Genomic DNA, 23,907 nt, shown 5'->3' on the forward strand with positions numbered 1-23,907 from the left:
TATGAGAGACTAGGGCGTGAGGGCATAACATTAGAATAAAGCAAAGACCTTTCAGAACGGAAATAAAGAGAAACCTTTTCAGCTGGCGAGTGGTGAAACTATGGGATTCACTGCCACAGATGGCTGTGGAGGTCAGGTCATTGAACACATTTAAAACAGAGGTAGATAGGTTGTTGAGTGTCGGGAGGATCAAGGGTTGTGGAGAGGAAGAGGGAGAATGGGGTTGAGAAACCTATCAACCATGATTAACTGGAGAGGCAGACTTGTCAGGCTGAATGGCCTCATTACTGTTCCAATGTCTTATGGTCTTTTTTTGTGCCTTTTGAAAATTTGGCTCTATCGTATTTGCTTCCACCATTAAAGTGAAAAGACTCACGTGAAGAATTTGATATGTTTTGTCTTATGCATCCTGCATGACCGTTGGGTTAGCTCAGGTGGCCTGTCATGCAGAATACTGCTAATTGTATAGGTTCAAATCCCACACTGGCTGCGGTGCATATGAAGGACTCTCCACACCCACTCCCCTTGCGTGAAGTGTGGTGGCCTTCAGATAAAAATGTCACCAGTTTCCTCCCTTGAATAAGAGAACGGGATGATGGTAACTTTGCCTTACCCTTTATGTCTGCTTTGAAATGACTCTTGTATTTTAGTTTGCAATCTATTTCATAAAGTACCGTATACTTTTGCAACAAAAGACATTGTTTCATGTAAATTATCCAATTTTATTATTTAACAATTTATTGCCATCACTAAAACGTATTCTATCACAACAGTGTTCTGACACAGATTTGCTTTTTTGTCCTCCCACTTGGAAAAGAGAACACTTTGAAAATGTTGTAATCCTCATGTCCCTGTGTAGACTTCGAGTATAGATAATAGGCTTCATTAACTCCGCATTGAAGTCAGTTGGACTGTTCATCGAGGTTGAGTAGTGCATTTCGAAAATGCAAGGAATCATTCTGATTGCCAAGAAAATATATTACATGATTCTTGCTGTCATTGGTGTTCCAGATAAGTGGGTTTAAACAGAAACTGTGTAAATGTGCCCGTTTCTACATTGGGACTGATACTGCGTACAGACCTTTATGCATCTATTGGATCACTTTTACCGTTTAATTCTGCTATGAAGTTGAAGATGAGTCCTGTACCTTTAAGAGGGAGTGAATGTTATTTTGCACTGAGAACTTACAAGCGCCTGTCATATGACTAGCTAGCAGTGCTACAAATTTGAATATATGTAACATTTGACTGTGACATGGATACGGTTTTGATTGCTTTTTTTTAACAAGAATTTGAATTCAACCAGTCAGTTTAAATCATGCCCCTGATTACTAAAATCGATTTTGAATTTATTGTTTTTGCCAACTTCGAACCAATGAGACGATCCAGTATTTGGGATATAAAGTAACAGGCATTTTGAAAGTTAGACAGAGAGTAAACTGCCATCGAGAGAGACTGCCATTCCAAAACCCTCCTATCAAATACACCTTTCTCATACGAAACATCTTTGAGGCAAAATACGGAAGATGAATCAAGCAGGACGCTGGAGATGACCGTCGCTGTGAGGTTTTGAAATTAAGCTGAAGTAATTTTAATGCAGGTTTTTATTGGAACAGTGTATTGATATAGAGATGGAGGCAGATAGCAAGCAGTGAAGGGAAATGGGTGGAGTATAGTTGTGAACAGTTATTTAATGCTCCCTTTTAAATTGATATTAATTTTCTTTAAATAGTGGAATGTGGGATTTCTCTGTCACTCACGCTTTAACAGATTACGAGGTGACGTGAGCCTTTCTGGATGTTTGGTTTAATTAGCAGAAAGGTTCACTGCCGTGTGGTAACAATTTTCAAAATGTCAATTGGCCTGAATTAACTCTGTTCTCGATTAGAGTGGTGCTGGAAATTCACAGCAGTTCCACACCCCACCCTCCTCTCATTTGTCTCTCCACCCTGCAGGCACTCTGCCTCTATTCCTGATGAAGGGCTTTTGCGTTTCGGATGCTGCCTGAACTGCTGTGCTTTCCCAGCACCACTCTAATCTAGAATCTGGTTTCCAGCATCTGCTGTTCTTGTTTTTACCTACCTGAATTAACTCTGGTCTTTTGATTTATTGCCACGTGCACAAGTGAGGTTCTGATTGTAGTTTGGGGATAGTGAGGACTGCGGATGCTGGAAAGTCAGACCTGAAAAATGTGGAGCTAGATAAAGCACAACAGGTCAGGCAGTATCAGAGGAGCGGGAGAGTTGATGTTTCGGCAGGACCTTGACATCAATCTTCCTGCTGCTCTGACGCTACTTGGCCTGCCATGCTTTTCTCCAGCTGCGCATCTTGTCGGCTCTGACTGTGCTTTGCATGATTGTGTTTAGTACAATCAGGCCTCGTCTAGAACTACTGATGCTTCATCAGCTGAAATCAATGTATTTACAGCACAGATAGCTCTCCTAGTTATTAGTGACAAAGACAATGCTCGATAAACTCTGAAGTTCTGGCAGCAAATGTGGAGAGAAAGCAGAGGCAATGTCTCGGGTACCTTCTTCAGAACTGAATCTGCTCATCTTGTGAAGCATTAACACTGCTTTCCCTCTGTGTGGGAACTGCCAGACCTACTGAGTTTCTTCAGCAATTTCTGTTTTTGCTTCAGATCTCGAGCATCCGCACTGCTTTGTGATATGTTCTAATCAATCTGATCAGAACTATTATTACCCACCTGAGATTATAAGAGCAGGAAGATGATGTTGGAGCTGGACAGGACCTTGGTGAGGAGATTCACCAGGATATTGCCTGGGATGGAGTGATCCAGAGATAAAGCGAGGCTGGATAAGCTCGGTTGTTTTCCTTGGAGAGAAGGCTGAGCAGATACTGATGGAGATGTATCCCATTCTGGGGTTATGAGGACTCTGATGGAATTTAAAAGGATGAGGGGAATCTGACTGAGCCTTATAGAATACCGAGAGTCCTGGATTGAGTGGATGTAGAGAATATGTTTCCACCAGTAGGAGAGACTAGGACCTGAGGGCACAGCCTCAGATCAAAGGGATGACTCTTTAAAGCTGAGATGAAAAGGAATTTGTTCAGCCAGAGGGCAGTGACACTTTGGAACTCATTATACAGAAGGCTGTGGAGAGTAACTCATTGATTGTATGTAGGACAGAGGTAGGTAGTGCCTTGATGGGTAAGGGGATCAAGTGCTCCAGTGAGAAAACCAGAGAATGAGGTTGAGAAACATATCAGCCGTGATCTTGGAGATGATGGGCCAAATAGCCTAAATCTGCTCATATACCTGATTGTCTTAAAGCCTTACTAGCTGAAAATGTGTTGCTCGAAAAGCGCAGCAGGTCAGGCAGCATCCAAGGAGCAGGAGAATCGACGTTTCGGGCATGAGCCCTTCTTCAGAGGGCTCGATTCTCCTGCGCCTTGGATGCTGCCTGACCTGCTGCGCTTTTCCAGCAACACATTTTCAGCTCTGATCTCCAGCATCTGAAGTCCTCACTTTCTCCTTAAAGCTTTACTATACTTCCACAGTCTAGGTCATCTATCAACTTCAAAATAAATGAATATCCAAATTAACAGCATCAGTATTGTTATGGATCAGGCCAGATCCCCTCAAAATAACTTAAGAAAGTAGCCTAGCCCTTAACTTTCTTATAATTAAAGGCTGATGCGAAGTGAATATTCCAAGTGTGATGCAGCTCGTCAAAGCCCTCGGTTTTAAGCAAATCATAATTTATTTAAACAATATAGTCGAATCACAGACAAAAAAAGCAGAATTTAAGGAGCTTAACTTTTGGAAAATCTAACTGATTCGATAAAGCAACTTAACTAAGGAGCTGTTCCAATCCAGTAACAAGTCATTAACCACTGCTTAGCAAAACAATAAATAAATTGAAACACACGTTCTTACAATCAGGAGTTAAAAACATCCAGAGAGATTTCAGAGAGAAACTCAGTTAGGAATCATCTGCTGAAGCTTGCAACCTTTCTGGACTCCAGCATCTTGTAAGCTCCACAGCTAAACCAAACGAGGAATAACCTACAATGGGAGAATTGGCCCCTTGGCCACTCCTCTGCCATTGTTAAACTCGGCTCTTCCCAGACCCCTCGGCACCTCTATCTCTCTCTCTCTTTTCCACTCCTCCCACAAGGGAGCTGCCATGACTCCCTCCTTGGCCAGCCTCTCTGTGTTGGCCTTCAATGCTTTTGAACTGACCCCATCATCAAGGATCAGCACGTATCAGCACATTTTATCATCTGGTTTTGACAGGGAATGGAGGAGAGGGGGTTTCCCACTGGAGTTGGAGATACCTCTTTGGTACATAACTAATGGCCTCCCCATAACCCTGTGGTCCCTGTGCCTTTACTATTATCAACATGACAGCTTCACTCAGCTTCTCTTCCAAACTGGTGTTCCCTGACCAGATGTGTGTTTCCATTTGTTTATATATGCATTTTTTTTTGTGAAATCACATTTCTGGCTCACTAAGTGTGCTTACATTTTCACTGATGCTGGGATTCACCTTCCTTCAGCTTCCTGCTTTCCCTCGCCAAGCTGCCGTTACAAATGCAAACCAGTTAATTTAATGATGTGAGATGCCAGTGTTGGACTGGGCTGAAGTCCCATGGCACTAGGTTATAGTTTGCTCCATTGCGAAGTGACGTGACAAAGAGGCAGCATTTGGAAAGCTTGTGATTTCAAATAGACTTTTTGGACTATCAGCTGATGGAGTATGACTAGCCAAATTTGAGGTCACAAATATCATTCAAACTTATTAAGATATCAAGAAGGAAGTGAACTAAGGCTTAGCGCTCAAACTCTCAGCTTGTTAGACCTGGGAATAGGCCTGTCTGAGATGAACCAAAATGATAAATGTGATGCTTAAACAAATTAAAGCCTTTTTATGCCAAAGTGAATTCAGACAGTATGTTTGATTTGAACATGTTCTCCTCTCCCCTGCAGTTAACTTAGTGGCACTCATCATCCAGTCTCAGCAAAGGTGTGGTCTGCCCTCCTGCACCACTTGCTATCTGGTGGCCATGGCAGCATCAGAACTGATGGTTCTTATTACTAAGGTCATACTGAGGCAAATCAATGCTTATTATTTCCCATTATCTTTCTTAGATTTGACTTCTGTGTATAGTATAATCTATGTTTTGTCAACGGCAGCCACGTCCTGCTCTGTTTAGTTCACAGTCACTTTCAGCTTCGATCGTTTTGTTATTATCTGCTGCCAAAGACTAAAACTTAAATATTGCACAAAGGGAAATGCAGTTGTAATTCTATCAACAACCTGCATCTTAATATGTTTAATACATGTTCCTTTCTACTTTAGATTTAAGCCTTATACAATACTTTACAACCTGCAATGGCTCTGTGTTTCAAAGCCGAGCTAATTACAGTGAGCACAGCTGGGTGGGATTGAAATGGTTCCTTACAGCTGTTAATCCATTGCTGCAATTCATTCTAATTCTGCTGCTGAACGCTCTGACAGTCAGACATATTATCGTGGCCAGTCGAGTCCGGAAGGGACTGAGGCATCAGAGTAGGGGTGAGAACTGCAGTGATCCAGAGATGGAGAGCAGAAAGAGGTCAATAATTTTACTCTTTACCATTACCGGCAGTGTTATAATTTTGTGGCCTATATATGTGATAAATTTCATTTATAACATTATTCCTGGAATTGATTCCACAGATGGTGATCATTCTTTACTCATATTTAGACAAGCCACAGTTACGTTGGTGAATTTAAGTTGCTGCACCAATGCATTCATTTACGGGGTGACACAATCCAAATTTCAACAGCTGATCAAGAATGCAGTGAAATGTTCTTTTTTACATATATCAACATCGTCATTAGGCCAAATAACCAAATGCAGTTCCCAGAATTTCCAAATTATGCATGATGCTTTAAAATATTAACTCGATATTTGTAAATGTCTCCATTGGGTGGTTTGAGGGGTGGGTGAATTAGATGCTGTCAGGCAGGGCACATCCTTGGAGAAAGGGAAGACTCTTTAGAATATAGATAAGGAGAAATGTCTTTAGCCAGACAATGGTGAATCTGTGGAATTCATTGCCACATAGGACTGTGGAGGTCAGGTCATTGAATATATTTAAGATAGAGATAGATAAGTTCTTGATTGTCAAGGGGATTGAGGGTTATGGAGAAAATGGGAAAATGTAATTGAAAATCCTTTCAGACATGATTGAATGGTGGAGCAGACCCAATGGGCCAAATGGCCAATTTTACATTCCTATGGTTTTATGGCTGAGTGAGGGTGAAATTCTGAACATGCATCCAGGAGAACTTTCTTGGTCATCACGTACAAAGTAACACAAGTGTGAGAGGTCCTGGATCTAATTTTGTAAGTGGAGTTAAAGTTACTATTCTCAGCTTTGCAGATTGAGAACATTCATATCTCGTAAAAACGGTGACTACTAGTCAACTAACGCTCTCGCTGAACCTTTCTTAACTTCAACGGCACGCTACTTTGCAAATCTAAAAGATGATTTACAAAGCTAAATTTACCATCTCATGCAGTTATCTCAGGTGCAGGAAAGAAACGACTCTCTCTATTTTGATGCACATTTTAAAAAAAATTATCATTTGGAGTTTGAAATGACTTGCGCGTTTTGCTGATACCTTGAAACAAGCAGATCTGGAAAATAAAAACCTGGAGCTTTTTCGGTTCTACTCCCACAACCTTGCTGTCAATTCAAGAATTAGGAACAGAAATTCCTTCAAAAGACCATCTGGAAATTTATTTGCAATTGCAATTAAAGGCATGTTCAACCCACCATGGTTGTCAACGCTAACATTAATTCAGTTCAATGCAATGCAGTTACACAGCATAATCTGATGTCTGTCTGAACATAGGTTAAATTCAAGAATGACAAGGTAAAAACAAATGAATGCATATTGAATTTTTTGAAAAGTCGTACTTCCTGGACTACACAGCAATCTCAGTCCAGGCAGCAGTTAGAATTCTGTCTCGGTAAGCTTAGCTTTGCCACACACTGCCATGTATACGACTTCAAACATTTACTGAGATGACTTACCTTCAGCAGCATTACAGCTCAATCCTCATTCACCTTGGTCCTATGTAGAAAGTATACATCTCATTTCAAGGTTTAAACGTGCCTCTCCCTGGAATGCTTGTAAAGAGTCTGTACAAAACTTGTTCGACCAAAATAATTTGCTCAGCTTTAACTAGATTTAACTTCAGCTTGTGAAACTTGACACTCTTCAAATCCTGAAGCAGTTCATCGCACCTATACAGCAAGACCTGAACAATAGAAGACAGTTGGATCGATAGATAGATATTGGATAGACAGTTGGAGCAGACCCAATGGGCTAAATGAGATGGAAATGTGTTGCTGGAGAAGCGCAGCAGGTCAGGCAGCATCTAGGGAACAGGAGAATCGACGTTTCGGGCATTAGCCCTTCGGCCAATGGGCTAAATGGCCTATTTTATATTCCTATGGTTATATGGCTTAGAGTGGGCTAAATTCTTAGCATGCATCCAGGAGAACTTTCTTGGCCAGCATGTACAAATTAACACAAGCGTGAGAGGTCCTGGATCTAATTTTCTAAGTGGAGAAAGACCCTCTATATATCAAGACCTGAACAATAGAAGACAGTTGGATAGATACGTGAATCATAAAGGTTTGGAGGGATATAAACCAGGAGCAGGCAGTTGGGGCTAGTTTACTTTGGATTATGCTCGCATGGACTGGTTGATACTTGACTGAAATGATGGAGAAACCTGTATTTCCGGTGCTTTAATCTTCCAGAGAGTCAATCAATTAACAGTACACTTGATGATAATATCGTCTGTGCAACACATTGACTCAAGTAGGTTGTTAAGTTTGATATGTCAGACTGTAAAAGGCCATATTACAACAGCATCTACATAGCAAATTAAATCCCCCTGTGCTGTTGCTCACCTGTTCCAAACTGACTGATGGTATCAACTATGTGGAGCCTTATCATGACAACCTGGAGATCTCACATTCCAATTGAGTAGATAATTTTGGACCAGGCAATGATACCAAACGTGTGACTCACCTGATCTCACAATACATTTAATGACTGAAGTTCTCTTGTTAGTGATCAGCTTCACTTATACTTGAGCTCACCATGTCAGCCTCCCAGTAATAGGGGTCAGCATATTGTTCATGTACAAGGGACACTTGAATCCAAGATATGTCTAACCATGCTGCTGTTGTCCCATTGCTGATATAAACCACATCTGTCCATGTTAATCCCATTCTGCTGGTACTAAACAAATAATGAAGGTGACCATTCTTCATACTCGCAACGTCCTACGCTATCCTTAGATGTGAGTGTACTGCATGGATATGAGGAAGATGATCTCATTGAAGTGAGATTATTAATATTAGCTCATTGATGCTGGTGCCTTGCAGATACACCAGAGAAAACCGTGCTGGTCGGGTACGAGTGGCCAGCCACAGATATTTAGATGTGATTCACTGGTAATGGTTGTACAGTGATACTTGATCAAACAAAGGTATTCTGATAGGAATGGTGCTGGTACATGTACACGAGGCATCACAGTGCCTTTTTGGAATAACACTTTCCTGATATTAACACTTAAGCTTCGAGTGCTTATTCATGGACACTCACATTAATTACTTTCACAAGAGCTGACCATAGCCCAATGGCACAAAGTTACCCTTAACCTTTGGATCCCAAGCCGATTTCCACAAGGGTTGATGGTGAACTCTTTGGGTTCATAAATAGCGGCATTGAGTATAAAAGCAAGGAAGTGACACGTTCTGTTGGCATATTTGATTACTTTAATCTGATACTTACTGTTTGTTTTCAAGTCAATTCCCGCCTCGTCTATTAAATACACCTTGGGTTCTGGGAAATTACGTTTCCATGTTAGTGCCCAACAATCTTACGAAACCTGCAGAAATCACCATTATGCTTTGTTTCACATATCATCCTGCTTTGTGGAAGATAATTGCAACGTGAAGTGATGAATAATATCTTGTAACAAACTGTAGACAAAGCACAAGTAATCAAGTCAAACAAAATGAGCAGCCAATTGCTGCTCTTTGGAAATGCCACCGAGTTAGCCCCGCCCTCCCTGAAATACATTCAGCTTATTTCTGGAGTTATCGTTTGTCTTAATATTCTTGTGCTTTTGACATAAATTGAAGAATTAGGGCTTTTGTCATAGTCAACGCACATTTTAACTGTTCAGAATATTATGCTGCTATCCACTGGCTGTGCCTCTTGCTTCATTATTACATGACTTTACAGTCCAGCTGCTCAGAGATGTTATTACACGCCTCTAGAGCAGAGGGCTCCTGACCCCAGGTCTCCTGACTCAGAGGGAGGGGCACTACCACTCTCCCACAAGCGCTCCCAATACGTCTGTCATACTGTGGAAGATTTATCAGTACCAGCTGCCCTCGTGGGAGGAGTTGCCACGTGATAAAATTCTTGCAAACTATGTCATCCCAAGAGCTGAAAATAAAAGTGAAGTGTACTTGAGCTTCAAAGTCTGAGAACAGACAAATCAGAGTGAGGGTGTGATGCAGAATGAAAATGTGGTGCGATTGAGATGTTAATGCCATGCTTCCAGCACGAACAGAAGTGCTCAGTCAAGTGAACACCAAGTTGGAATTATGTTCCACAAAGACGGGAAGTGGATTATTGAACAGTGCATCAATATATAGACATTTAAAAGAGGAGCAACTGATTTGAGGATATCCTCTTGGGACTTTTTGGGATCTGGGGACTGAGAAATGATGTGGTGATATGGTTGATTCCCTTCACACACGCAGATTATTCCAGTCTCTGATACATTCCCCGAAATGCAGTTCTGTAATGGGATTTATTCTAATGAGCAAAATACCGTTCCCACCCCACCCCCGCCCCCGCCCAGCAACACGGACCAAATAACCAGAAAATAATTTCTTCACCCTCTTTCATTCTGTTATTACAATTAAATCATTCGATGCTGAAATCGACTTGAATCTTTTCAGTTCTTCATCAGAGAATCGATTGTGTCAACCTGAAAAAATAAATCACAATAATCATAGATTCCCCTACAGTGCGGAAGCAGGCCATTCGAGTTCAGACTGACACACCGAAGAGCATCCTACCGAGACCTCCCAGCAATGCTGCATTTCCTATGGCTAATCCTCCTCGCCTGAACATCCCTGGACACTGTGAACAACTTAGCACGACCAACTTACCTAACTTGCAAATCTTTAAACTGTGGGAGGGAACTGGAGCACCCAGACAGAGACAGGGAGAATGTGCAAACTCCGCACAAACATATGCCCAAAGATGGAATTTATCCATGTTATTGTCACAGTAAGGCCACAGTGCTAACAACTGAGCCACCCCAAGCCAAATAGGAGCAGCCTCTGAGATTCATAGTGGGTAACAATATTTTTTTTAAAATCATTTCTTTCTATCTGTAATTTTTAAAAATATTGTATTTATCCACAAGAGATGGACACCAATGTTCAGTATAAAGCTATTGCGACTTCCAGCTTGCTATTTACAGTCATACAGCAAAGAAACTCACTTTCAGTACAACTCATCCGCATCAACCAGACATCCCAATTTGATCTAGTCCCATTTGCCAGGGTAACTATTTAGGAGAGAGTTCCAAGAGACTGATGAATCTAGAAAAGGAGCAAAAACCACTGTGCCCAGTTTCTTAGTGCAATACTGTGAAGGAGCCGAAATAAAGTTTAAATGATATGCCTCGGTGTCTTGGTACACAACTGTGAAGGATCAGAAATAAAGTTTAAACCAGTGTGCTGTGTGTTGGTGCAAAACTGTGAATGAGCAGAAATAAAAGCTAAACATTGTGCCTTTTATCTTGGTGCAAAAGTTTTAGAGTTGACAGAGATAACAGAAAAAATTTTAGGATTTTATGCTCGCATGCAATACACTTGGTACCTTTTGGTTACTGTCGTCAAAGGTGGTACAATTTCAAAAATCCATTCATCCGTGGTTTTTTCGCAAAACGATGCAAATAAATAATGGAAGAAGAGCATTTTCTTTTCAAAGAACACTTAACTCACAAACTCATTTGATTGCTTTCATTTGTGTGTTACTCTGAATGAACTGGGATTGTGCATGGATAGATTTATCTGTCAGCCTTTTGACATGGCCAAAATTTCGATCATCGTTGCTGATGGCCTGTTTTAATAGCATAGTATTTTTACAGAGAGCAGAGTTTGGGATTTCCACACAACCACCTGTGCGGTTGTTGGAGTTTGAACTGCATTGATTAAAGAAACCAGCACAAAAATTATATTAATGGCAACATCAGGCAGATACAGGTCAAAATAACTGCCACTTGTAAACAATCACATTGAAATTCCAACTTAATTGCAACAGTTATAGAGTCATACAATACAGAAACGGACCCATCAGTCCAACCAGTCCATGCCAAACATGATCCCAAACTGAACTAGTCCTACCTGTTTGCTCCTGACCCAGATCCCTCTAAACATTTCTTATCCATGTATTTATCCAAATGCCTTTCAAACGTTGTAAATGTACTCACATCCACCACTTTCTCAGGACGTTAATTCCACATGTGAACCACTCTGTGTCAAAAAATGTCCCTTGCGTATTTTATAAAAATCTTTGTCTTCTCACTTAAAATGAGCCCTCTTGTCTTGAAATCCCCCATCCTCAGGAAAAGGCAACTTCTATTAACTCTATCTGTACGCCTTATGATTTTATAAACTCTATAAGGTCACCAACCTATCCTCCTACACTCCAGTGAAAAAGCCCCAGCCGATCCAGCCTTTCTTTAGAACTCGAATCTTCCATTGCCAGCAACATCCTGTTGTTTTAAGTGCTGACTTTTTGTCAACATTATTTCCAAAATAATCAAATGGAAAATTAATATTTGCTAATAATTACTAGCAAGCGAATTAAAAACTTGTATGGATAAATAATGATCTGTTGTTTGATATTTTAACCATAATTGCTGACAACAATGTCTGCATGTTGCGATGTCCTTTCTTCAGAATGGCAGAGAGATGTGGCATTGCCAAATCACCCAGTTTATTCATTTTTCATTCCAGGCATTTTGTTGAATTCAGTTTTGACCATCTGCCGTGGTGGGATTCAAACCCAGGTTCCCAGAACATTATCTGAGCCTCAGGATTGGGCTCATGCCAGAAACGTCGGTTCTCCTGCTCCTTGGATGCTGCCTGACCTGCTGCGCTTTTCCAGCAACTCATTTTCAGCTCAGGATTAAGAGTCCAGCAATAATATCACTAGGCCATTGCATCCCCTCACCCAGTCTATTCATGTTGAGACTGACAAGATTGAACAAAATGTACAATAATTTGCAGAGAAGAATGAGTAGGATTGGGAAATGTTTACAAGTCTGTTTTGTTGCTGGTCATTTGGCGATACAGGACACGGAGAAATCATGTTCTGTTTACATGAAAACCGAAATAACTGCGATGCTGCAAAGAGAGGCATAAACAGATATTGCTGGAAATGCTCAGCAGGTCTGATTACATCTGTGGAGCGAAATCAGAATTAATGTTTTTGGTCAAGTGTTCATTCTTTCCTTGTTCTGAGGAACAGTCGTTCAACCAAAACATTAAACATTAGCTTTTATCTATTTATTTTGGTATGGCAATATTAGTGTCCCTCAGAGGCTACAGATACTTCACCTGATTGTAATTCTGATACCTGGAGTTAGAATTTGTGTCACTATAACAAATCAGGTGCATAATGAGCTGCAAAGCAGACTGGTGAACAATGTTAATGGCATTGACAGGACAGAAGAATTTTCTGGAGAGTGAGAGGGAACAGAACTCAATGCAATTGAGTTGGGTTTCCCTATGTATTTCCATGAGGAGTTCTGCTTCCCTTCAAATTCAAATTCCAGAAAACGCTTTCCACTGGTTGGGGATTCCTGGTCTGGGTCGGAGTCAAAGGTTATGGGCTAGAATTTAAGGAAAAATGTTGAGAAAATTGGTAGGTATTTGGAACTCTCTTCCACAAAAGAAGGTGGGACAGTTGTTCAGGTTAAATCAAAGATAGGTACATTTTTGTTGAGCAAATGTATTAAGGGATATGGTCCAAAGGCGCATGAGGAGTTAGACCAAAAATCAGCCGTTGGATGACACAACAGGCTGAAGGGATTCAACTGTCTCCACTCGTTCTGATATTCTCATGACTGTTCAAACTTGACCAACAAGGGGATCAGGGTTTATGTAAAGCTACTTTCTAATCACTAAGTTTACGCATTAAACTGTGTCTCATACAATTCTCTCACTATTCTCATAATTTCTCCCAGCACGTGACCCATAACTTCTCACATCTTGGCATCACAGAGATTCATAGAGGCATTGAGATGTAGAGCATGGAAACAGACCCTTCGGTCCAACCCTTCCACGCTGACCAGATATCCTAACCTAATCTAGTCACATTTGCCAGCATTTGGTCCATATCCCTCTAAATCTTTCCTATACATATACCCATCCAGATGCCCTTTAAATGCTGCAAATGTACAAGCCTCCACACGTCCTCTGGCAGCCCACTCCACCCTCCGTGTGAAAAGGTTACCCCTTAGGTCCCTTTTATAATTTTACCCTCTCACCCTAAACCTATGCACTCTAGTTTTGGATACCCCATTCCCCGGGAAAAGTCTTTTTTTACTTATCCTATCCATGCCCCTCATGATTTCATAGAACTCTATAAGCTAGCCCCTCAGCTTCCGACGCTCCAGGGAAAACAGCCCCAGTATATCCAGCCATGCCCATATAGCTAAAATACCCCAATCCTGGAAACACCCTCGTAAATCTTTTCTGAACCATTTCAAGTTTCACAACATCCTTACGATAGGAAGGAGAGCAGATTTGCATGCAATATTCCCAGAGTGGCTTAATCAATGTCTCATACAGCTGCAGCATGATTCCCAACTTCTATATTCAATGCTCTGAACAATAAAGGAAAGCGTACCAAATGCTTTCTTCACTGTCCTAACCATCTGGGACATTACATTCAAGGAACTATGAATCTGCACTGCAAGGTCTTTTTGTTCAGCGACACTCCCCAAATAAACGGTTACATCTTGAAAAATGTCCAAACTACAGAGGAGATTGGGCTGGATGTCTTGAAATGCAAAATAGTGGATAAATCCCCAGGATCTCAACAGGTGTACCTCGAACCCTGTGAGAGGATGGGAGTGATTACTGGCCCCCTTATTGAGATATTTGTATCAATAGTCACAGATGAGATGCTGAAAGCCTGGAAGTTGGCTAACATGATGCCATTGTTTAAGAAAGGCGATAAGGAAAAGCTAGGCACTTATCGACTGGTGACCCTGACATTGGTGGTGGGCAAGTTGTTGGAAGGTATCCTGAGGGACATGACTTACATGTAGGTGGAAAGACAGCGATTGATTAGGGTTAGTCAGTTTGGCTTTTTGCGTGGGAAATCATGTCTCAGTAACTTCACTGAGTTACTTGAAGAAGTAACAAAGCAGATCGATCGTGGCTGAGCTGCAGACGTGATGTTTATGGATATCTGTAAGGTGTTCAACGAGGTTCCTCATGGGAGACTGGTTAGCAAGGTTAGATCTCATGGAATACAAGGAGAACTAGCCATTTGGATACAGACCTGCCTCGAGGGTAGAAGACAGAGGGTGGTGGTGGAGGGCTGATTTTCAGACTGGACGCCTGTGACCAGTGGAGTGCCACAAGAATTGGTGCTGGGTCAACTACTTCTCGTCATTTATATAAATGATGTGGATGTCAACATAGGAGGGAGGTTATTAAGTTTGCAAATGACACCAAAATTGGAGGAGTAGTGGACAGCAAAGAAGATTACCTCAGAGTGCAAAGGGATCTTGGTCAGATGGACCAATGGGCTGAGGAGTGGCACATGGAGGTACTGCATTTTGGTAAAGCAAATCTGTGAAGGACATATACACTTAATGGTAACGTCCTGGCGAGTGTTGCTGACATCTTCCAAATACTGATTTATTTTCAGTCTCCATAACTCTAAGATATAATTCATGGATTAGAGCGGTGGTGGAAAAGCACAGCAGTTCAGTCCGCATCCGAGGTTTCCAGCATCTGTTGTCATTGTTTTTACCTCACCGATATGACTCATGTGCTTAAGAGTGGATTATTTCAGTGATTCGTTCAGACAATCAGATGTTGTTTTAAATGTGTACAAGATGTGTTATTAATAAAATTTACTTACAAATGGATCATTGAACAGGGTGGTGTTGTACTGATTGTTTGATTATGCTTATTGATTTTACGTTATCATATTTCTGTGAATGGTATGTCAAAGCCCTGTCTTTGATTAATCTAACATAGGTATTTATAAATATTACCCCAGAGACTGCTCCATTGCATTATGATGTTACAATGTTATTAAATTATTGTGTTACATTACCTGAGCTTTCACATTTATATAGCACTGGGTTTAGCTAGTGGATGCTCTCATTCCCTATCCCACAACTGACCAGATCCAGCTCCTCAATCTCCAGAACCATCATTAATATGTTTGATAGAACTGCACAGTCAATGGTTTTAAGAGGGTATTTTATTTTCCCTGGAGCTAGGATATCATCCAGTAGCATTGCATTTTCAAATTCAAGAAGACAGCACAATATTTTGAGAAGACTTTTTTGGCTTCACTCAATTTCCAAATTCTTCACAGAACTGTTGAATTTTTCTTTCAGCAGGTTGGATAAAATTGAGATTCTTTCAGAGCGTAGTTCCTTCCAGTAAAACCCAATTTGTTTCGCTGAATTTGGTGATGAGAGGGCAATGAAAAAAAAACACAAAAGAAATTAAATCTGTTGTTGGGGCAGCTGGAACAATCAGTAAGTATTTTCTTCACTTGGTCTACTGGCGTACTTTGACATTTAAATAGTGCATCAACAAAATCATTCAAAATGGAGTGCGTGAACACGTAGCCAACACCATCTTTGTCTTGAATTTCCATTATAAATACAGAGATCCAATTGGAAAGAGGCAACTTGTGCCGTTTGAATTGACCTTTTCCATTTACAACAGTTTTGGTACAAATGCTCCAGTAGGCCAAACGACCCAACTTCAGCAGCATCCCATGGACAATGGCGTCTTCATAATCACATTTCTTCAAAGGACATGTAAAGTAATGGAGGAGCACCCTTGTACTGATTGTTACTGCTAGTCTCTGGGCTCCTTCCTTCTGCTGGGCTTCCAGTATTGAGCACAGAATCGAGCAGAAGTGCACATTATGGCACAGGCTGTATAATTTCTCATTCTGCTCAATATAATCTGAAGCAAAATGTCCAGCTGCAGAGCAGCATTGAAAATATTGTTTCATTTTGTCTGCATTGAACCCTAGGATATCGACAGCATGATTTAATCTGACATTTATAAGAGTTTGCAGTTTACATGGGGAACTTGTTCCCAATACTGCGCAACTTTTCAGCAACTACCCTTTTATAAGACAGCACACAATGTGGAATATTTCACAGAAACGTTCAGGCCCTAAACTCTGAGATTCATGATCATTGCTGCTTGGTTTACCAGTTAAATCGATGTTTTCTGGAAAAGGTCCAAGGCGTCAAATATTAACAATTTTTTCTTTGGCTCTTTCCACAGAAACTCTGAGAAGTTTGTGAAATGGGGAAAGAAATCTAGTATCAGTTCATTCAAGCATGTTTCCCCATCCATGGGATTCAATAGCTGAACTTTAAATGGAAAGATCACGTCAATCTCACAGTACATTTCACCTGCTGCCCAGCCATTTTCTTTATTGAGGTATTTCTTCCAAAACCTGAGGGTCTCATATTTGTCCCAGGCACTCATGCGTGATTGAAATGTTTTCTCACTAAACAATTTAATTTTACTTCTTCTGGATAATTTTGTTCAGCTTTCCTCCAGAATACTTCACCTTCCATACCCCAGTTTGTTCCTGCTCACCTAATGAATTAACAATTGTTACTTTGGTGTATCTTTCACTCAGTACAAATCTTCACATTCTTCTGTTCTCTCCTGTGATTTTTATGTTTTCATTCTTTTTTGTGAAGGTGGTCTTTGTGCTGCTGCTTTATAACTTGAATGAAAATATTTCAACATTGTCGTCATCACCATTCATATGAGCAACATTTGACAGAGAAATCTTAAGAACAAAATGCTAACAAGTAAACGACAGAAATGTCATAGACAAAGAGACACATTGAAATTACTATTGCACCTATATTTGCAGTTGTGAAACTAGTGTTGCATGAATAATCTGATTCATTCCAATTATTTTGTAGAGGCAAGTAGTGGAGCAACTGGTAATCTTACTGAGCTAGAATCCGAGTTAGTAATTGCTGGGCTGATCTATACAACCTTTCCTGAATAATGCGAGAGTCATAGATGCAAAGAGATGTAGAGCACAAGAACAGACCCTTCGGTCCAACGTCTTAATGCCATACAGACATACAGCATGGAAGCAGACCCTTCGGTCCAACCCATCCATGCCGACCAGATATCCCAACCCAATCTAGTCCCACCTGCCAGCACCCGGCCCATATCCCTCCAAACCCTTCCTATTCTTATGCCCATCCAAATGCCTCTTAAATGTTGCAATTGTACCAGCCTCCACCACATCCTCTGGCAGCTCATTCCACACACGTATCAGCCTCTGTGTGAAAAGGTTGCCCCTTAGGTCTCTTTTATATCTTTCCCCTCTCACCCTAAACCTATGCCCTCTAGTTCTGGACTCCCTGACCCCAGGGAAAAGACTTCCATATCCTTTTCCATAGGAAACACGGATGCAAAATACTCATTTAGTATCTTCCCCCATTTTCTGTGGCTCCATTCAAAGGCCGCCTTGCTGATCTTTGAGGGGCCCTATTCTCTCCCTAGTTACCCTTTTGTCCTTAATGTATTTGTAAAAACTCTTTGGATTATCTTGCATTCTATTTGCCAAAGCTATCTCATGCCCCCTTTTTGCCCTCCTGATTTCCCTCTTAAGTATACTCCTACTTCCTTTATACTCTTCTAAGGATTCACTCAATCTATCCTATCTATACCTTACATATGCTTCCTTCTTTTTCTTAACTAAACCCTCAATTTCTTCAGTAATCCAGCATTCCATATACCTATCAGCCTTTCCTTTCATCCTAACAGGAATATGCTTTCTTTGGATTCTGGTTAGCTCATTTTGGAAGGCTTCCCATTTTCCAGCCATCCCTTTATCAGTGAACATCTGCCCCCAATCAGCTTTCGAAAGTTCTTGCCTAATACCGTCAAAATTGGCCTTTCTTCAATTTAGAACTTCAATTTTTCGATCTGGTCTAAGCTTTTCCATCATTATTTTAAATCTAATAGAATTATGGTTGCTGACCCCAAAGTGCTCCCCCACTGACACCTCAGTTACCTGCCTTACCTTATTTCCCAAGAGTAGGTCAGGTTTTGCACCTTCTCTAGTAGGTACATCCACATACTGAAATAGATATTCATCTTGTACACACTTAACAAATTCCTCTCCACTTAACACTATGGCAGTCCCACTCTATGTTTAGAAAGTTAAAATCCCCTACCATAACCACCCTATTATTCTTACAGATAGCTGCGATCCCCTTACAAATTTGTTTCTCAATTTCCCTCTGAATATTAGGGGACTACAATACAATCCCAATAATGTAATCATCCCTTTCTTATTTCTCAGTTCCACCCAAATAACTTCTCTGGATGTATTTCCGGGAATAACCTCCCTCAGCACTGCTGTAATGCTATCCCTTATCAAAAATGCCACTCCCCCTCCTCTTTTGCCTCCCTTTCTATCCTTCCTGTAGCATTTGTATCCTGGAACATTAAGCTGCCAGTCCTGCCCATCCCTGAGCCATGTTTCTGTAATTGCTATGATATCCCAGTCCCATGTTCCTAACCATGCCCTGAGTTCATCTACCCTCCCTGTTAGGCCCTTGCATTGAAAGAAATTGCAATTTAGTTTATTAGTCCTGCCTTGTCCCTGCCTGCCCTGTTTCACTCGCTTCTGTTCTCAACTGTACCAGTCTCAGATTGATCTCTTTCCTCTCTATCTCCCTGGGTCCCACCACTGCAGCTTACTAGCTTAAATCCTTCTGAGCAGCTCTAGCAAATCTCCCGCCAGTATATTAGTCCCCTTCCAATTTAGGTGCAATCTGTCCTTCTTGTGCAGGTCACTTGTACCCCAAAAGAGATTCCACTGATCAAAAATGTGAGTCCTTCGCCCATACACCAGTTCCTCAGCCATGCATTCATCTGCTCTATCCTCCTATTCCTGTCCTCACTATGCCATAGTCCTGGCTGACATGGTTGCGCAGTGGTTAGCACTGCAGCCTCAACAGTGCTAGAGACCCACGTTCAAATCCCACCTCAGGCAACTGTCTGTGTTGAGTTTGCACATTCTCCCCGTGTCTGCATGCGTTTTCTCCGGTGCTCTGCCTTTCCTCCCACGGACCAGAAATGTGCAGGTTAGTTGAATTGACGATGCTAAATTGCCCATAGTGCTAGGTGTTGGGGTAAATGTAGGGCAATGGGTCTGGGTGGGTTGCTCTTCAGAGGGTCGCTTTGGACTTGTTGGGCCAAAGGACCAGTGAATACTATTTTCCAGCATTGATCCCATAGCGCTCTAAACCCTTCCTATTTATATACCCATCCAGATGCACTTTAAATGTTGTAATTGTACCAACCCCACCACTTTCTCTGGCAGCTCATTACATACACGCACCCTAAGGATCCTTTTTAATTTTTCCCCTCTCACCTTAAACCTGTGCCATCTTGTTCTAGACTCCATACCCCAGGGGAAAGACCTTGTCGATGTACCCTATCCATGCCCCTCAAGATTTCATCAATAATGTCACCCCTCAACCTCTGACACTCCAGAGAAAACAGCCCCAGTCTATTCAGCCTCTCCCTATTGCCCAAATTCTCCAACCATGGCAACATACTTGGAAATCGTTTCTGAACTCTATCAATTTTTATGACATCTTTCAGATACCAGGGAGAACAGAATTGCATGCAATATATTCCAAAAGTGGCCTAACCAATATCCTGTGCAGCTGCAATATGATCTCCCAATTCCTATACTCAATGCTCTGACTAATAAAGGGATGTGTACCAAACATGTTCTTCACTATCTTGCCTAGCTGTGACTCTGCTTTCAAGGAACTATGAACCTGTATCCCAAGATCTCTTTGTTCAGCAACACTCAGGGTGGCACATTGGCTCAATGGTTAGCACCGCTGCCTCACAGCACCAGGGACCTGGGTTTACTTCTATCCTCAGATGACTGTCTGTGTGGAATTTGAACATTCGCCCTGTGTCTGCATGGGTTTTCTCCGACAATCCAAAGACGTGCTGGTCAGGTGAATTGGCCATGCTAAATTGCCCATAGTGTTTGGTGCATTAGGTTAGGGTAAATGTAGGGGAATGGGTCTGGGTGGGTTACTCTTCGGAGCGTTTGTGTGAACTTGTTGGGCCGAAGGGCCTGTTTCTATACTCTAGGTAATCTAATCTAAACTCCCCAGGACCATACCAATTTGTGTTTCAGTCCTACTTTCATTTGCCTTTCCAAAATGCAGAACCATTTATCAAAACTAAACTCCATCTGCAATTCCTCCGCCCATTAGTCCATCTTATCAAGATCCAGTTGTACTCTGAGGTAACCTTCTTCGCTGTCCACTACACCTCCAATGTTGGTGTCATCTGCAAACTTACAACTACACCTCCTACGTTCACATCCATATCATTTAAATGAATGACAAAAAAGCAATGGATAAAGTTTATTCTTCTCCAGTCTTAAGGTACTTGTACTGAATCCAAGAAGACTGAAAGATCATGGCCAGTGTCTCTATAGCTTTCATTCTCACTTCTTTTAGTATGCCTGGATGCACTTCAAATGGTCATGGAGCCTTGTTAATGGTAACTATCAACAGTCCATTCAACACTCCTTCCTCATCAATTTTAAATACCCCCCAGTGACAAAGTTACCTGCTTTATCACTGCCTCCCTTGTAATGTTCTGCAGAGGTTGTAATTTACTTTAAATTCATTTACAGGATGTGAGTGTCACTGGCCAACCCAGCATTTATAGCCTATTCCTAATTACCCAGAGGGCAGTTAAGAGTCAATCACAGTGCTGTGGGTCTGGAGCCACATGTAGGTCAGACCGGTAAAGATGGTAGTTTCCTTCCCTAAAGGACATTAGTGATCCAGATGGGTTAGTCCATCAATCGACAACAGATTCACGATCATCATTAGACCCTTTCTTCCAGATTTTGCTGAGTTCAAAATACACCACCTGCTGTAGCGGGATTCAAACTTGGCCCCCAGGACATTATCTGGGTCTCTGGATTAACAGTCTAGTGGGAATATCACCAGGCCATTACCTCCGCAGCAGACAAATATTCTTTGTATGCTCTTGTTTGCTGTTTTCCTTTTCTAACTGCGTTGGCAACGTATTTATTCCCAAATGTTTCCACATTCTGCAAAACCTTCCATTTTACGTTATCCACTCTATGTTCTTATCGTGAGTTGGATTCTTATTGATAGAGGTACTTGCCTAAAACTATTTATTTCATGCAATAAAAAAACAGTGTGTACATTCTCCCTGAGAGGAAAAAAAACTCCACAGAATATAAACAACTGTGGACAACTGACGAGAGAACGGACCCCATGTAAAACACACAGAAAGGGCTTACAAAATGCAAAACAAAACAGCTCCTGCTAAATGGAAAAGGTGCAAAGACCAATAAAAGGCCCCGAAGGAGCTTCGAAGAGCAACTAAAAGAAATCATAAATGGAAAATTGCCGCAGACGTCAAAATTAATAAGAAGACCTCTTGGGATACAAGGGAAAGTGGGTGGTCAGGATTGTTTCACTGAAGACTGAAGTGGGTGTACTGTCAGTATACAGGAGAAAAGGCGGATAGCTTGCTGGAAGTCCTCAGGGAATTGATTGCAGATCAAAAAATAACATAAAACATTGGTAATAAGGAAATTAATGGAATTAAAGAGTAGCAAATTCTCGGGACCTAGCATTTCCCGCCCCGGGGTGATAAAGGAAGTAGGGAATCACTGTATAAATATCCTGACGAGAATCTTTCAGAATTCCCTTGATGTGTGAATCATCGATTTGGATTGGAAAATTGCACATGTCACTGTACTCATTAGGAAGGATGAAAGAGAAAAATTAGGGAATGAAAGAGCAGTTAGCCTAAAATCTGAGTATGGGAAATTATTGACGTCTATAATAAAGGAGGCAGGATTGAACACCACAAAAGTTCCAGCTAATCAGGGACAGCCAGTTTTGATTCATGACATGTATATCCAGGGGAACATTTTTCGATCGTAATGACTGAGAAAAAGTAATTATTCAACAGGTCTGCCATAGTCATTGACAATATCCCCCCTCATCAGTCTTCAACAGCCCAACATTGCTCATGACTTCCATTACATAAGTATAACCTTTCTAGTTCATTTTAATTCCCTAATACGTTTTCTTTCATAATCGCTTTTAATAGCTCTCATAAATTGCTATGTAACTGCTGCTGGTCTTTGTATCTTTTCAGAGTCATCAGATCTGTGCTGTTATTGTATATGTAGTCTTAACATTTGGAATTATTTGCCCTTCCGACATTATTTTTCCTGCATTCATTCTCTGAATAGAAAGTGAATATTGAACTCAAAGAATTTGAATTGGAAATTATTTAAGTCCTGCAGTTATTATATCATTCAAAATTAGTCATTGCGCATCAATAGATTTGGTTAACAATTTATTAAAACATTACAGTTTCGATAGTTTCTGAAACATTTGGAGTCAATACACCTGTAAATCCTACTGCAATTTTTCTTCTCCCTTACTATTCCAACACACTAATCACATTATATTTTTGGAAAAAATACTATGCTGGTTAGTGCCTTTATTTAAAAAAAAAGTCTGATCAGGGTCTAATTTTTTTGAATGTCCAGAAAATGTTCAGAAATCTATATTTTGACACTTAGAACTCAGAATTCTTTTTCCTGTATTCCAACTTTTCAAAGATATTTCCGTTCTTACTTTGGAAGTAGTTAACATGCATGTTTATTAAAATTGTTTTCAGTCTGAAAAATTGCATGAATCATGAAGTTGCAACTTCAAAATTTTATCATACTGTGACACTTTCTCACCAATAGAGAATAGACTTGATTCACTAAACAATGTTAAGCAACACTGAATTGTGTGGATGATGGGACCATTAGAAGTTAGACAGATTTTTAACTGATAATTGGTTGAAGGTTTATGTGGAGAAGGCAGGAAAATGGGGGTTAGGAGCACATCAGCCATGATTGAATGGCAGAGCAGACTCAGTCACAGAGTCATAGAGATGTACAGCACAAAAACAGGCCCTTCAGTTCAACCCATCCATGCCGACCAGATATCCCAACGCAATGTAGTCCCACCTGCCAGCACACAGCCCATATCCCTCAAAACTCTTCCTATTCATATACCCATCCAAATGCCTTTTAAATGTTTCAATTATACGAGCCTCCACCACTTCCACTGGCAGCTCATTCCATACACGTACCACCCTCTGCAAGAAAATGTTTGCCCTTAGGTCTCTTATATATCTTTCCCCTCTCACTCTAAACCTATGCTGTCTCGTTCTGCACTCCACCATCCCAGGGAAAAAACTTTGCCTATTTATTATTGTGGTTCTGTTCGCCGAGCTGGGAATTTGTGTTGCAGACGTTTCGTCCCCTGTCTAAGTGACATCCTCAGTGCTTGGGAGCCTCCTGTGAAGCGCTTCGGTGATGTTTCCTCCGGCATTTATATTGACTGCACAAAACACTACGTAGGACTAACAGGAAGGCAGCTAATGATCCACATCCATGAACACCAACTAGCCACGAAACGACACGA

At 41.1% G+C, this 23,907-nt stretch overlaps 1 pseudogene; it reads right to left on the reverse strand.

Moving 5' to 3' along the window:
• Positions 1-21,490, reverse strand: part of LOC148137351 (NACHT, LRR and PYD domains-containing protein 6-like) — an 80,583-nt pseudogene extending 59,093 nt beyond the window's left edge.
• Positions 21,491-23,907: the final 2,417 nt, after the last annotated feature.

The sequence above is a fragment of the Chiloscyllium plagiosum genome, unplaced genomic scaffold, assembly GCF_037043375.1.
Source record: "Chiloscyllium plagiosum isolate Xiang-an unplaced genomic scaffold, Cpla_swu_hap1 HiC_scaffold_44, whole genome shotgun sequence".
Taxonomy (NCBI): Eukaryota; Metazoa; Chordata; class Chondrichthyes; order Orectolobiformes; family Hemiscylliidae; genus Chiloscyllium; species Chiloscyllium plagiosum.